Source organism: Myotis brandtii, unplaced genomic scaffold, assembly GCF_000412655.1.
Source record: "Myotis brandtii unplaced genomic scaffold, ASM41265v1 scaffold406, whole genome shotgun sequence".
Lineage (NCBI taxonomy): Eukaryota > Metazoa > Chordata > Mammalia > Chiroptera > Vespertilionidae > Myotis > Myotis brandtii.
The window spans coordinates 831,100-843,103 of NW_005365599.1; the positions used below are offsets into that span (position 1 = coordinate 831,100).

Consider the following 12,004-nt stretch of genomic DNA (forward strand, 5'->3'; position numbering starts at 1 on the left):
CCAGCTGGCCTCCGCTCTGTGTTTATTCCAAACAGGAAGCAATGGAAGCAGCTAAACTTCAGTCCCTGCTCCCCAGGGTTGGAACCCTCTGCCTAGTCCACCTTTCCCCAGCCCCTGGGAATTTCCAGCCTGGCTCCACCAGAGGAGACACAGGACCCCCATTTACATGCACGTCCTTTCTCCTAACGGGGCCCGGCGTTGGGGTGGGGTTGGAGGAGCCTCTCCTGCCCCGGTTATAAAATCCATCACTAACACCTATCTGTCCCCCAAAGAGCCTCGCTGTCTAGAGTGACTGCTGAGTGCGCTGCACGCTGAGGTTCCTGCCCCCAAGCTCCCCCAGAATCCTAGTTTGTGAGGCCGACTGAAGAAAGCAGCATGTCTGGGCAGGGGAAATGTTCTCAATCTCTTTGCATCTGAGGGAGTCTTTCTCCCCAGTGACCACAAAACAGGCCCCAGGGCTCAGCCAGTCGCAAGGCTCAGCACAGACACTGTTGGGACTGGGACTGGGCTGGGCAGGGAGCAGCGGCCTGAGAGGCTGGGGGACAGGTAGCCCGCACAGGATGTGGTGGGGAGGAGGGCTGCTGCCCGCGGAAGCTCGCTGCCCCACGGCTGGTCCACCGCTCCACAGCAAGTAAAACAAACTACGGAGGAGGAAGGCAAACAGCCCGTGTGCTCCTCCTGTCTACTCGGGAAGGGGATGGGAAGGTCTGCACAGCTGACACTTCCAGATGTGGAACCAAAACACAGGCAGCTCCTGACAGTTTACCAGCCTGGGCTAAACTCCAGTAGCACCAGGGCCGGGCCTGTTCAGTGGACGAAGAAAAAGGTATGGCATTGCAGGCTCTGCTCAGGTGGGTCTCAGCATAGGGCGCTGGGCTCCTCCTTTGCTGGTCCCTTGCTCCAAGAGCAGAATGGATGGGTGTGTGTGTGTGTGTGTGTGTGTGTGTGTACGGAGGTTGGGGGAAGGTCGTGTTTAAAACTCAAGGAGACGGCTAAGTGAAAGAAGCTAGCCTGGAAAGACTACATACTGCATAATTCAAACTATATGACATTCTAGAAAAGACAAAACTACAAAGATAGTAAAAGCAGCCGTGGTTGCCCGGGATTTGGGAGAGGGAAGGAAGGAAGGTTGGAGAGTGGAGCACCGGGGATTTTAGGCAGTAAAACTATTATTCTGCATGATACTGTAATGGTGCATGCCTGTCATTATGCATTTGTCAAACCCCACAGAATGTACAATGCAAAAAGTGAGTTTTAATGTAAACTACGGCCTTTAGTTAATAACAATGTGTCAACATTGACTCATCAGTGGTAACAAATTTACTACACCAACATGTTAGTAATATGGGAAATTGGTACAGAGTGAGGGGTGTGAAGCAACTCTGTAATTTTCACTTAATTTTTCCTGTAAATCTAAAAATGCTTTTTAAAAAAGGCTATTGATTTTTTTTAAGTTAAAAGAAAACACTGGCGGAGGCAGTTTGGGCCATTCCCCAGCTCCCTGAGGTGCTGTAGATTTTGGATCTGAGGATTGTGGTAGTGTACTTTCTCAAACACATTTGTGTCAGCACAAAACCTCTTGGGATCTTTATCCCTATTTTTATTCCTTCTCAGCTTCCAAATCTAGAACCAAGTTAGAAATGACTGAGATGCAATTTGAAGTAAGATATGCCCTCAGGCAGATGCAAACATGCTGCCCCTTATACTTGCACACTTATCAGCTCCCCAAATCCTTGTACTTCCACACCTGTCAGCTCCCCAACAGCAGACGTCTGTGTGGCCTGCATGCCCAGCCTGGGCCTCACCCCAGCAGGTCCTCATGTGTGTGGGGACTGGACTATTCTTAAATTCATCCCATGTTCCTCATGCTCCTGGCTCGTGGTTCCAAACCAGATTCAACAGAGCGCCAATTCAACCCAGGTACTGTGCTAGCAGGAAGGGCTGTACCGTGGATGGTCCAGGGACACTGAGGACGCCCCAGCTGAGCAGCTGGACTATATACTCCTGGTGGAGTGAGAGGACGGGCTGGGTGTCTCTGCATTTCCTAGCCAGGCCCAGCACAGTGCTGGGCATAAGTAGGTGCTCAACAAATTCTTCTTGAGTGAGCGATGCGGAAGGGCCAGAGAGGCATCCATTCCCACACTCCCCTTACAAAAGGAACAATTGGCAGCTGAAGTCAGTCTCCCGAGGAGAGAGAGGAACTGGGCTGCGTCTGCTGCGGCCCAGCACACTGCTTCCCGGCTTTTCCAGAACATTACTAGGATTCTCTCTCCCACGTACCTCATATACTAGTACATATACCCAGAATGCAGTGTTCTTACATAATTCTGCCTGTAATGATTTCATTTTGTTTGAAACTCATTATACCCCTTTTGAGATTCAGGAGATCCATGAAGATTAGTAAATAAATGAATGAATGAATGAATAAATAAATAAATAAATAAATAAATAAATAAATAAATAAATAAATAAATAAATAAATAAAGCACCAAATACACATGAGATTCTATTCTAGGCACCGGGGAAAGAGCGAGGTACAAAACCAAGTCCCTGATCTCATGGGTCTTTTATTATAAAGGATAAGCAAGCAATAAGCAAATGAACAAAGACATTTACGTTGGGAGATAACGTTGAGGAAAATAAGTTAGGTTGAAGGGAGAGAGAATGAGGGTGGGAGTGCGATTTAATAGAGGGCGGTCAGGAAGCTGAATGAAGTAGGGAGGGACTGTGCAGATAGCGGGAAAGAGCCTTCCCTGCAGAGGGCAAAGCGAGTGCAAAGCCCCTGAGAAGGGAGGTTGCTCAGCTAGTTGGAGGAGCAGCCAGGAGGCCAGTGTGGCCTTGGGAGTGGGCGGGGTGGTGGGGAGGAGAGGGAGAAGAGGGAGAAGAGAGAGGAGAGGGAGTAGACAGAGGAGAGGGAAGAGAGGGAGGAGAGGACAGAGGGGTGCGGCTGAGGGCACCTAGATGTCTGGAGTTTTCTCTGAAGGAAACAAGGCACCATGGAGAGTTCTGGCTTCTCTTTTGGAGGTTGACCCTGACTTCTCTATGAACAGACTACGGGCCAGAAAGGTCTGGGGACTTGGAAGCAGGGAGAGCACTTGGGAAGCTCCTGCAATAGCCCAGGTAGGCAATGTCAATGGAAGACTGGATTCTGGATACATTTTCAAGGCAAAGCCAATACAATTTGCTAATTTAAAGTGGAATATGAGGAAAAGAACAGAATCAAAGGTGACTCGAAGGGTTGTGGCCTAACTGGTAGCATGGACGATGCTGAATTGGGGGAGAAGCTGAGGAAAAGGGTGGAAAGTCTTTTCCAGTGGCCAGGTCTGAGGACCTTGAGCCAGTGGGGGTTCCATCAGCACAGCCTTCCACCTACCCATCCCTCTAGCTGCCCAACCTACCAATAACCCGCCTTTCACTCTGTCCCTTTTCCCTTTTCTTTCCTTCACTAAGAACAGCCACCTTCTACTGAATGCTCACCACGAATTCCATGCACTTTCTATGCAGTAGCTTGCTTCCTCTTTGCAACCATCTTAAGAAACCGGGGTCTCGTTTTAGTTCAGGTGACTAGCCCAGGGACATACACCTAGTGATTGGCAAGGCCAGGGTTCAAACCCATGCCTGTCTGGCTCTGGAGTCCCCCCTTAACCAGGATGCCCCACAATCTCCAGCCTGGAAGTGGCTCCCTCCTGGTCTGCCATCTTTCTCCACCCTGCACCCTTTTCCTAATAAGGCTCCCTTCAGACTTCAGTGCTCTCAGCTGGGGTCCCCCTGACAGCCCCAAACCCCACTGTTCCTTCCTCTCTCAGAGGAATGTTAACCAGGATTCTCCTACTGTGGGAGCTTTTCCTCTTCCCACTCTCCCAGGACCCTGAGACCCTTCACCGCCTCTTGCAGCAGGAGAGGGGAAGGCGAGTCAGCTGCAGGGCCTGGGTGGGGGGAGACTCTGTGATAGGACCGCACTGCCTCTGCCCAGGCTCCTCCGTAGAAAAGAGAACAGAGGCGGATGCAGCCCTTGTGCCCAGACTCTGACTCTGGTTCCCTGGAATGTCCTGTCTCCTAACTCAGCCTCGGTGGGCACAGATGCCAGAGGCCTGGGGCCTTGGTGGTGGGCAGGGACACTTCGAATCAGAGTGCCCTCTTGCGCCATCTCGCTGCCTCCTAAGTGCTCTGAGGAGGCTGCTTGTGCAGACAGGGAAATAGAGGCAGAGTTCCCATGACTTCCTCAGTCACCCAACTGAGAGGTCACATAATTGTCTTAAGGCCGGTGTCCTGTGTTCCCGCCTGAGCCCAGAACATCCTGGCTCCAGGCTTTCCATGTTTGCGGAAGGAAACCAAGGAGCTGTGAGAACTCCATGGCCTCGCAGCCACATCTCCACTCCCCTGGGCCCGGAAGGAGGGCAGGTCTGTTTGCTCTTCTGCAGGTAACTAACTGCCTGAGCAATTCTTCCTGCTGGGCCCTGTGGGTATTTGCCTGGAAGGTCCCATCTCCTGTCTGTTACCTGTCTGTCAAAGCCGCTAAGTCCTTCTTCAGGGTGTTTTTCTGCACAAGCTGCCACTTCTCCTGCCCAGGAGGTTTCTGCTCCGTCAAACGCCTTCCCGCCCTCACCCCACCCAGGGCACAGAGCACCTGCCTGATCAGACTCGCAGACCGAGGAGCAATGGATTCAGCTGGCATCTGTGGTGAAGCAGAGCTCCAGACAGCCAATCCGGATGATGTCCCAGGGGCAAAAAAATAGTCAGGAGCCATGTTCTGAGCTGAGACCCAAGATGGAGGCGGCTGTTAGCCCTGTTTGCAAAGTCTGACACAAGCGAGGCCACAAAGCCTGGCTTCCTGGTGCTGCTTCCCCGGAGCAGTCAAAACCTTCCAGCTATCGTCCTGGGAAGTCGGTAAAGGGCCCCACCCAACCCTTAGATTTTGTTGCAAAAGGAACAGTTCTCCTTAAGCTAAGGGAGCTCTACTTTGGGGGAGAGATTGTCTGGGCAGTTACTTTTCCTTTCAAGCCTGAGTTTTGGAGTCAGCAGCCCTGCAATGAAATCTTGTGTGACCAGAACAAGTCATTACAATCATTGAAGCCTCAGCTCCCTTACCTGCAGAATAGGACCACTGTGCCCATCTTCCTGGGACTGCGGGGGACTGGGCTGGGCACACAGTGGGTGCTCACTAAATGGCAGCTGTCATTCTCCACGTCACCGGAAGGACGGCAGAGGCAGGCGGTGCTGCCTCTCTGGCCCCGAGATTCCTGATCTCAGCCTGCCCTCCATGTCCACAGATGGCTCCCTGAGTGACAGGGTGATAATTCATCCCTCCCGTGATGAAGGGTACACGCTGCTCCCGTGTGCTCACCTCTGGCGGGAGATGTTCGCCACATAAACGCCAGCCTTCATTTGTAAATTCAGAGGAACAAAAACACCTCCATCCCCATCCTGCCTTCAGCCACCTGTTCGGTTCTTTTCACCCAAACTCAAGACCTTTGTGGTGTTTCAGTGACAGGGATTGGCTGCCAACTTTGCTGTTCCCTTTGGGCAGGAGAGCCAAGCTCCCTCCCCTCTCTCCCTTTGTCAGAGACCACCCAGTGGACCTTGCTGGCAAGCTGCCAGCGTCCAGACGGGCGAAAGCGAGGCCTAACCACGCAGCCTCCATCCCCGCAACAGAAGGCTACAGAGCCCAGAGCACCTGACTGAGGGGCTTTCACCTGGAGCTGACGCAGCCCTCCCGATGGCGGACCACCAAGGGCGGCGAGGGAGGGCTGCAGGTGACTGCTTCGAGGGCCTGCGCGTTGCAAGAGCCATTAGAATCTAACACGTGGCTGTAACACCGCAGATTTTTATATAACTCGTTCACTACAAAACATCCATTCATAATGACAGAGGTACACAGCTGTGAATTTCCATCACTTCATGTGGGCTCACTGTGCTGACGGACTGCGTTATGAAACCCCCTCTGCGTGGGCACAGGTACATAAAAAGGAAGGGCCACACTCACACCACTGTGGGGGCATCGCCTTCCGACAGAAAGCAGAGAGAGAGTCATGTGGGGGAGAGGACTTGTGAAATAATTAGGAGCAGCGTCTGCTTTCACAGAAAAGTCGTAAAGCCAGAACCCCCCAATTTTCCTCTCCCATTAAGTGTGACCCATACCTAATAAACCTGCTGGAACTGTAATGCGAGGTAAGTTCAGACTAGTAAAGGCACTGGACTGGGACGAATCTGGAAACATATTGGCAGAGCCAGGGAAGGTGGGGGAGGGCTCTCCTCAAGCATCCAGTTCCAGCCCAGCCTGGGGGCCTCCAAGGCCAGCCGGTTCCACAGACACTCCTCCTCTTACCTGCAACTCCCATCCTGTGCGCAAGTTACCTCTCGGCAGCCAAGGAGGCTCCTGGGCAACTGCAGGGCCCAGCGGCTTTTATTTGTCCCTAAAATTAATGTCCCCTCACTTGCTGCTCTGGGAACGATTTCAGAGCCAAGCAAACCTACCCTGGACAGCAGAGCCATGGGCAATGGGACTGGAAGGCAAAAAGCTGAACTCAGGCCTGTGTTTCTAGAATTCTCACCTAAAATCTGACACGGACAAGGAAAGAAAAGGCACATTTCTCCTTTTCGCCCTGAAAGGTATTCAGTAACTGGTTTTAGAAACGTGTCTAGTACTCACATTTCTGAGATTCTGTATCAATGCAGAGATTCTAGTTTTTAACTTTCCTAAAATTAAATACACACACACACACACACAACTACTCTGAACTTAACATCTCCTGTGTCAAGAATACTTCAGCCCGTAGTCTGCAAAGGAAAGGTAATTTTTCAGGGAAAAAGTCATGAACAACAGGATGAGCAGAGGTGAAGGAACAGCGGCACCGCCCGCCGCTCTGTGCCTGTGAGACGCGGCCTGAGAGGCTGGCAGCCTTTCTCACCGGCCAGTCCGCGAGCTGGGACGCTGGAGCGTGGGTCGCACTGCTCTGCATTTCCCTTCCCGTCAGTAATGGGATCTGAACGGCATGGGCTCTGGTTCACAGCAAATACGCAGTCAAAGCTTGTGGAGGGGATGAAGGCTCCAGTCTGCACACGTCATCCTCCTCCTCTTGTCCAAGGCTGTCCAAACTCATTTCAGAGGAGAATAAACATTCCTTTGCCACACTTGCTGCTGCTCAGCTCTTTCTGCGTTCTTTTTAAATTCGATCCTACTTACCCTGGCCATATTGTGTGTTTTCCTGCTACTTACTAACCAGGAGGACCAGTTGAGACTTTCCTCAACATTTTCTCTGGCAACCGAGTTAAGTTGACTGTGTATTATTGGCTCTGATCTTTCTCCTATGATTTCCTCTTACTGCCCGAGAATCCTGTCCTGAACATCAAAGGCCTTCTTTGAAGATAAGGCCAAATTCACCATTAGGAAAAGAGAAATTATTTCCTAACTTTATTTCAGAAGATGGAATGACACAGAATCCCTCTGGGTTTTGTGAGATAAACACTGCCCGGGACATCGGATCACAAGGCATTCGCTGTAATACCGCTGACAGAGACATAAACACAGGGCTTTCCTCGCCCAAACCTAAGCAGGACTTTTCCACAGCGGTCTTAGATGCCAAATCCCATAGTAAATGGTTTGCATGCAGCATGTCCAGGAGTGTGCCTAAGGGAAAGGGGGCTTCATGTGGCCAGCCCGAGGGATAGAGGCCACCATAGGCTCTGACTAAAATGTATCTGAGTCACACTAGAACCAACTGTTTAGTCCAGTCCCACTTCAGCTGGATCCTTCCAATACCAAATGAGGAGAGACATTCCATCTTCAAGTGGCAACACAAAACATGAAAAATGACGGACCCCGCAGGCCAGAGATGCTAGACTGTGGGCAGGAAACCTCACCTGTTTCTTCTATTTCGTTGCTGCTGCCATCAGCTGGTGTGAGTGTCGACAAGACTTCATGGGTCATGGGTTTCAGGAAGCTTGTGCTGGGACTGAGGAAAAAGAGAAGTGTCTCATCTTTTGAACAAGCAGATAAACAAACACTTCTGAAGTATTTGCTTTTTATAAGGAGCATTGCTACAAACCAGGGTGATTCCTTGTTAATCCATTTTATGCATAAGAAAACAAAGAAAAAGCAGTTTTTCTAAGATCAGAGGCTTCCTTCAATCTCCAGTTACCTGGCTCCTTGCTAGAAATGAAGAGAAAAATGGATGAAGGACAATGACAGCATTGAAAACAATCTGTTGATCTTACAGAACCATTACCTGTGCATCCAGCATCCCCTTTTCATCAATATTCCCCAAATATCTCTCAAAAGCACATTATCAGCTGGCTTCATACAAAGTAAGGTGGGTTTCCTGGGAAGAGGTTTGGGGTAAGGCAGTAAGCAAGAAATGGACCCGGCAAAGTCCAGGGCCAGAGACTGCCAGGCCAGGCTGGAGCAGAAGGCTCCTAGGGAGGTGCCATCACCATGCAGTGGGATGGAGCCACCTATGAGAGGGCTAAGGAGTTTGGATTGTAAACTTCGACTGTTATTGAGCTGGGTGGTGACTTGTTTGTAGGACTGATGGGAGATGGGTGGGGTAGACAGTGGAGAGTCCAGCCATGTGTCAGCAACAACTGTGATGGGCATGAACAAGTGTGGAGGTAGCAGGACTGGAGAGATGGTGTGGATGGTGGAATAATAAAAGGAAGAGCAGGAAAGACTAGATGAGCTTGGGAGGGAGTCTAACTCAGAGGCAGTGGAGATGCAGAGATCTGTGCTCAATGGTTTGAACCAGTGTGAATGGAGTCCACAGGCAGAGCCAAGGCCCCAACCCAAGTTTCCTAATCCTCAGGGCAGTGCCACTTGAGCTGCATCTTTTAAGCCTTGCTTCCAGTATTGCTCCTCCCTTTCTCTAATCATCACCACTCTGAGGGGTCTAAGGAGGCACAAGCCCTATTGAGGAAGGCTTTTGGTAAACACGGATTTCTAGATTAAAAGCAAATACACTCTTCATCCCACCCCACCCCCGCCCCCAAATATTTAATGTAGCCTCATAAATGATGAAAAGATTACATGTGAGGGCTTCATATGGGAGCACTCTTAGGATTTGGTCGTTCCCACCAATAGCAAAAGGACTGGACATATCTGTTTTCTGAGTCTTTGGTCAAAAACATAAGAGAAGCTTCAGGGCTGTCACAACTACGTGAAAAGTATTTACGCACATGGATGAAGAAACACAAGTTGTATTATAGCATGGGATTGTGGGTAATTTTCAAAAAGTTTCTTTATTAGTAGATGCTTGTGCAATAATTAAAAATGGGGGCGGGGCTAGTTTGGAGAACCACCCTTGGACTAAGAAAGCTTATTCTCCTGGGACAAGATGCTCCCAGCCCTGGGTCTGATGTACTATAGATGCTATTGTACTGAAGTATGGAGATGACAAGAAGTTCCATATATTAAAGTAAAACAGATTTTTAAAAATCTAAAAAATCACTTTCTTTTCTCTCCCTCTCCAATTTCCATTTCCCCCCTCTTTCTTATTTTTCCTGACAGCAAGAAAATTTGGAGTTTGAAGGAAAGAAAGCAAACTCCAGAGGCATAATACTATCTTTTGGTGCCAGGTTAATACTTTCTTATTCAGAGGCCAGAAAGTACTGGATAGTAATTATCTGTTGCACTTGGGTTTTCTTTGGTTTCTTCTCACTTGTTTGAAAGACAAAGAGGGAAAAATCCTTATTCATGAATCATATCAGTGTCTTCGCTGAAATCTGAACCCAGACCCTCCTAGGGCCTGTGAAAGACTGTGACCAGCAGGCTCACCTCTCACCCTCCTTGCTTAAACCCTGGGGTTCCTCAGGAAGCCGACGGAATTGTTTCGTGAGTAAAATCTCCTACTCCTTCTTAGGGCATGGAAACCACAGATAAGTTGTTAAAGAGGGCTGGAAGCCCAAACACTTGAAAGAACAGTTCAAAGTCAGGAAAATCTCTGGACCCCAATTTTTTTTATAATATATATTTCTTTATTGATTTCAGAGAGAAAGGGAGAAGGAGAGAGAGATAGAAACATCAATGATGAGAGAGAATCATTGATCGGTTGCCTCCTGCACACCCCCCACTGGGGATCGAGCCCGAAACCCAGGCATGTGCCCTTGGCCGGAATCGAACCTGGGATCCTTCAGTCCGAAGGCTGACGCTTTATCCACTGAGCCAAGCCGGCTAGGGCAAGGACCCAAATTTGTAGGACAATGGAAAGGAACATAAATCACCCTCTTATCACAAGTTGGCCAACCAATCAACAGCTCTGCTGATTTTAAGCCTTGCTTCCGGTATTGGTCCTCCCTTTCTCTACCATTACCACCCTGAGGGGTTTGAGGAGGCAAAAGCCCTATTGAGGAAGGCTTTTGGTAAACACGGATTTCTAGATTGAAAACAAACACCCTCCTCATCCCACCCCCTACCCTCTTCTTCCCAGACTTGGTCCTTGGTCAAGGAACCAATCATCCTGTCCTCTATCAACCTCCTCTCCCAAGTAAAGCCAACTCCAGTGGCTTAGGCAATTCTCTTAAGAAAATGTCTCTCCCAATGTTACTCTCTGAGATCTCTTGAAAGAGGATAAAAGGGACAGTGTCTGTCGTCTCAATCCTCAGAATGTCTACGTAGGTGTAGACATTCTCTAGCCACCTGAAGGGCCAAACTCTGGGTGATAGATGGGGGCAGACAGGGTCAGCAAAGAGGCACAATAAGGCAACTCCTACTTCTTTCATTTTTACCTCTTTCCATAAACTCAAAGACTCATCTGGCAGGAAAATCATAACTCCACTGCTGTTCCCTCCCTGCCTCTATCCCACTGACCCCAAGGTGCTTCAGGATTACCACGGGAACCTTCTGGGTTTCAATTACCAGACCATTAAAAAGTGCCAATTATAAGACCTCAGAAACGTTCCTGGGTAACCTGTTACACACCTCAAAATGGCCACGCTGCTGCCTCAGAGTCACTTCAAGTAAAGTTTAGAAAACAGGTCCCCCAGATGTACTGAGCCCTCCAGCCCCCACCTCAGTCCAACAAGACCCTGTTTTAATATTGTCTATACTGCCCTTGAGAGAATAAGGATTGATTTATTAGCTGTAACCAGAGGGGTGAAAAAAACACACAAACCCCATCACAGAGCTGGGCTGCCGACTCAGGGTCCAGTTGTGGGATAAATCAGAAATGTATGTGCATTCAAGAATTTTGAAAATGACATTCGTTCAATGGCCAATGTTTGCAAAGTTCTGGGCAACAGAGAACTAGGTGACAAATGGGAGCTGGGTTCAGGGCACTTGGGGGTGGCACAAGGGCCTGACACCAAACTATGCTTTTCACTCAGTCCACTCAAGGAGGTTAACTCTGGGCCAGAAACATGTGAGCCCATCTGAACCAGCTGAGAAGGGATGGGGGAGGGGCGGAACGCCCCACCACACCCAGAAAGTGCCTGTTTAGGACCGCTGGTGTGCGGTTTGGGTATTCTTAGCTTCACTGCCACATCTCTGGAGCGACACAACAACCATTCAAGTAACCCTGCCACTGCCATCCCCATCCCCAAGACAAAACTCAATAAAACAAATCTTCAATTCCTCCGGTCTGTCTGCTCACCACCCCTCAAAATTCTCCCATCACCTGGAAGAGCAAACTAACCTCGGGCATCCTGAAGGGTTTAGCAGGGCCTTCAAAACCCAGGCAGAAAATTCTTCCTAGGTTCCTGGCCCCTCCCCACAGCCCCTTCCCACTTGTTCAATGGTTCATTGCCCCACCTTCTCACAGTTATACAAACAAAAACTCCAAGAGCACAACCCCAGGAGCACGCTACGCGCGAGCGCGCGCACACACACTCCCTTTGACTGCTGCCCCAACCCCACAGACACCTCTGGACACCCTACTGCAGCCTCGTCCCTTCCACCCCTACAGCTGGGGATGCTCATTTTAAACGCCAATGCCATAAACCCTCACCCCCGAAAAAGACCAAACTGGTGTTGGGTGGTTCTGTGTATTTGTCAATCCCCATGTGGGCTTCTCCCCAT

At 49.7% G+C, this 12,004-nt stretch overlaps 1 protein-coding gene across 1 annotated transcript in view; it reads right to left on the reverse strand.

The window, feature by feature from the left end:
• The window catches only part of BOC (BOC cell adhesion associated, oncogene regulated), a 67,147-nt gene extending 59,014 nt beyond the window's left edge, over positions 1-8,133 (reverse strand). Inside the window, exons 1-2 of the mRNA XM_005873314.2 lie at positions 8,046-8,133; positions 7,861-7,952 (exon numbers count right to left, since the gene is read on the reverse strand). The gene's annotated coding sequence lies outside the window, so the exon portion shown is untranslated. The remainder of the gene's footprint in view (positions 1-7,860; positions 7,953-8,045) is intronic.
• Positions 8,134-12,004: the final 3,871 nt, after the last annotated feature.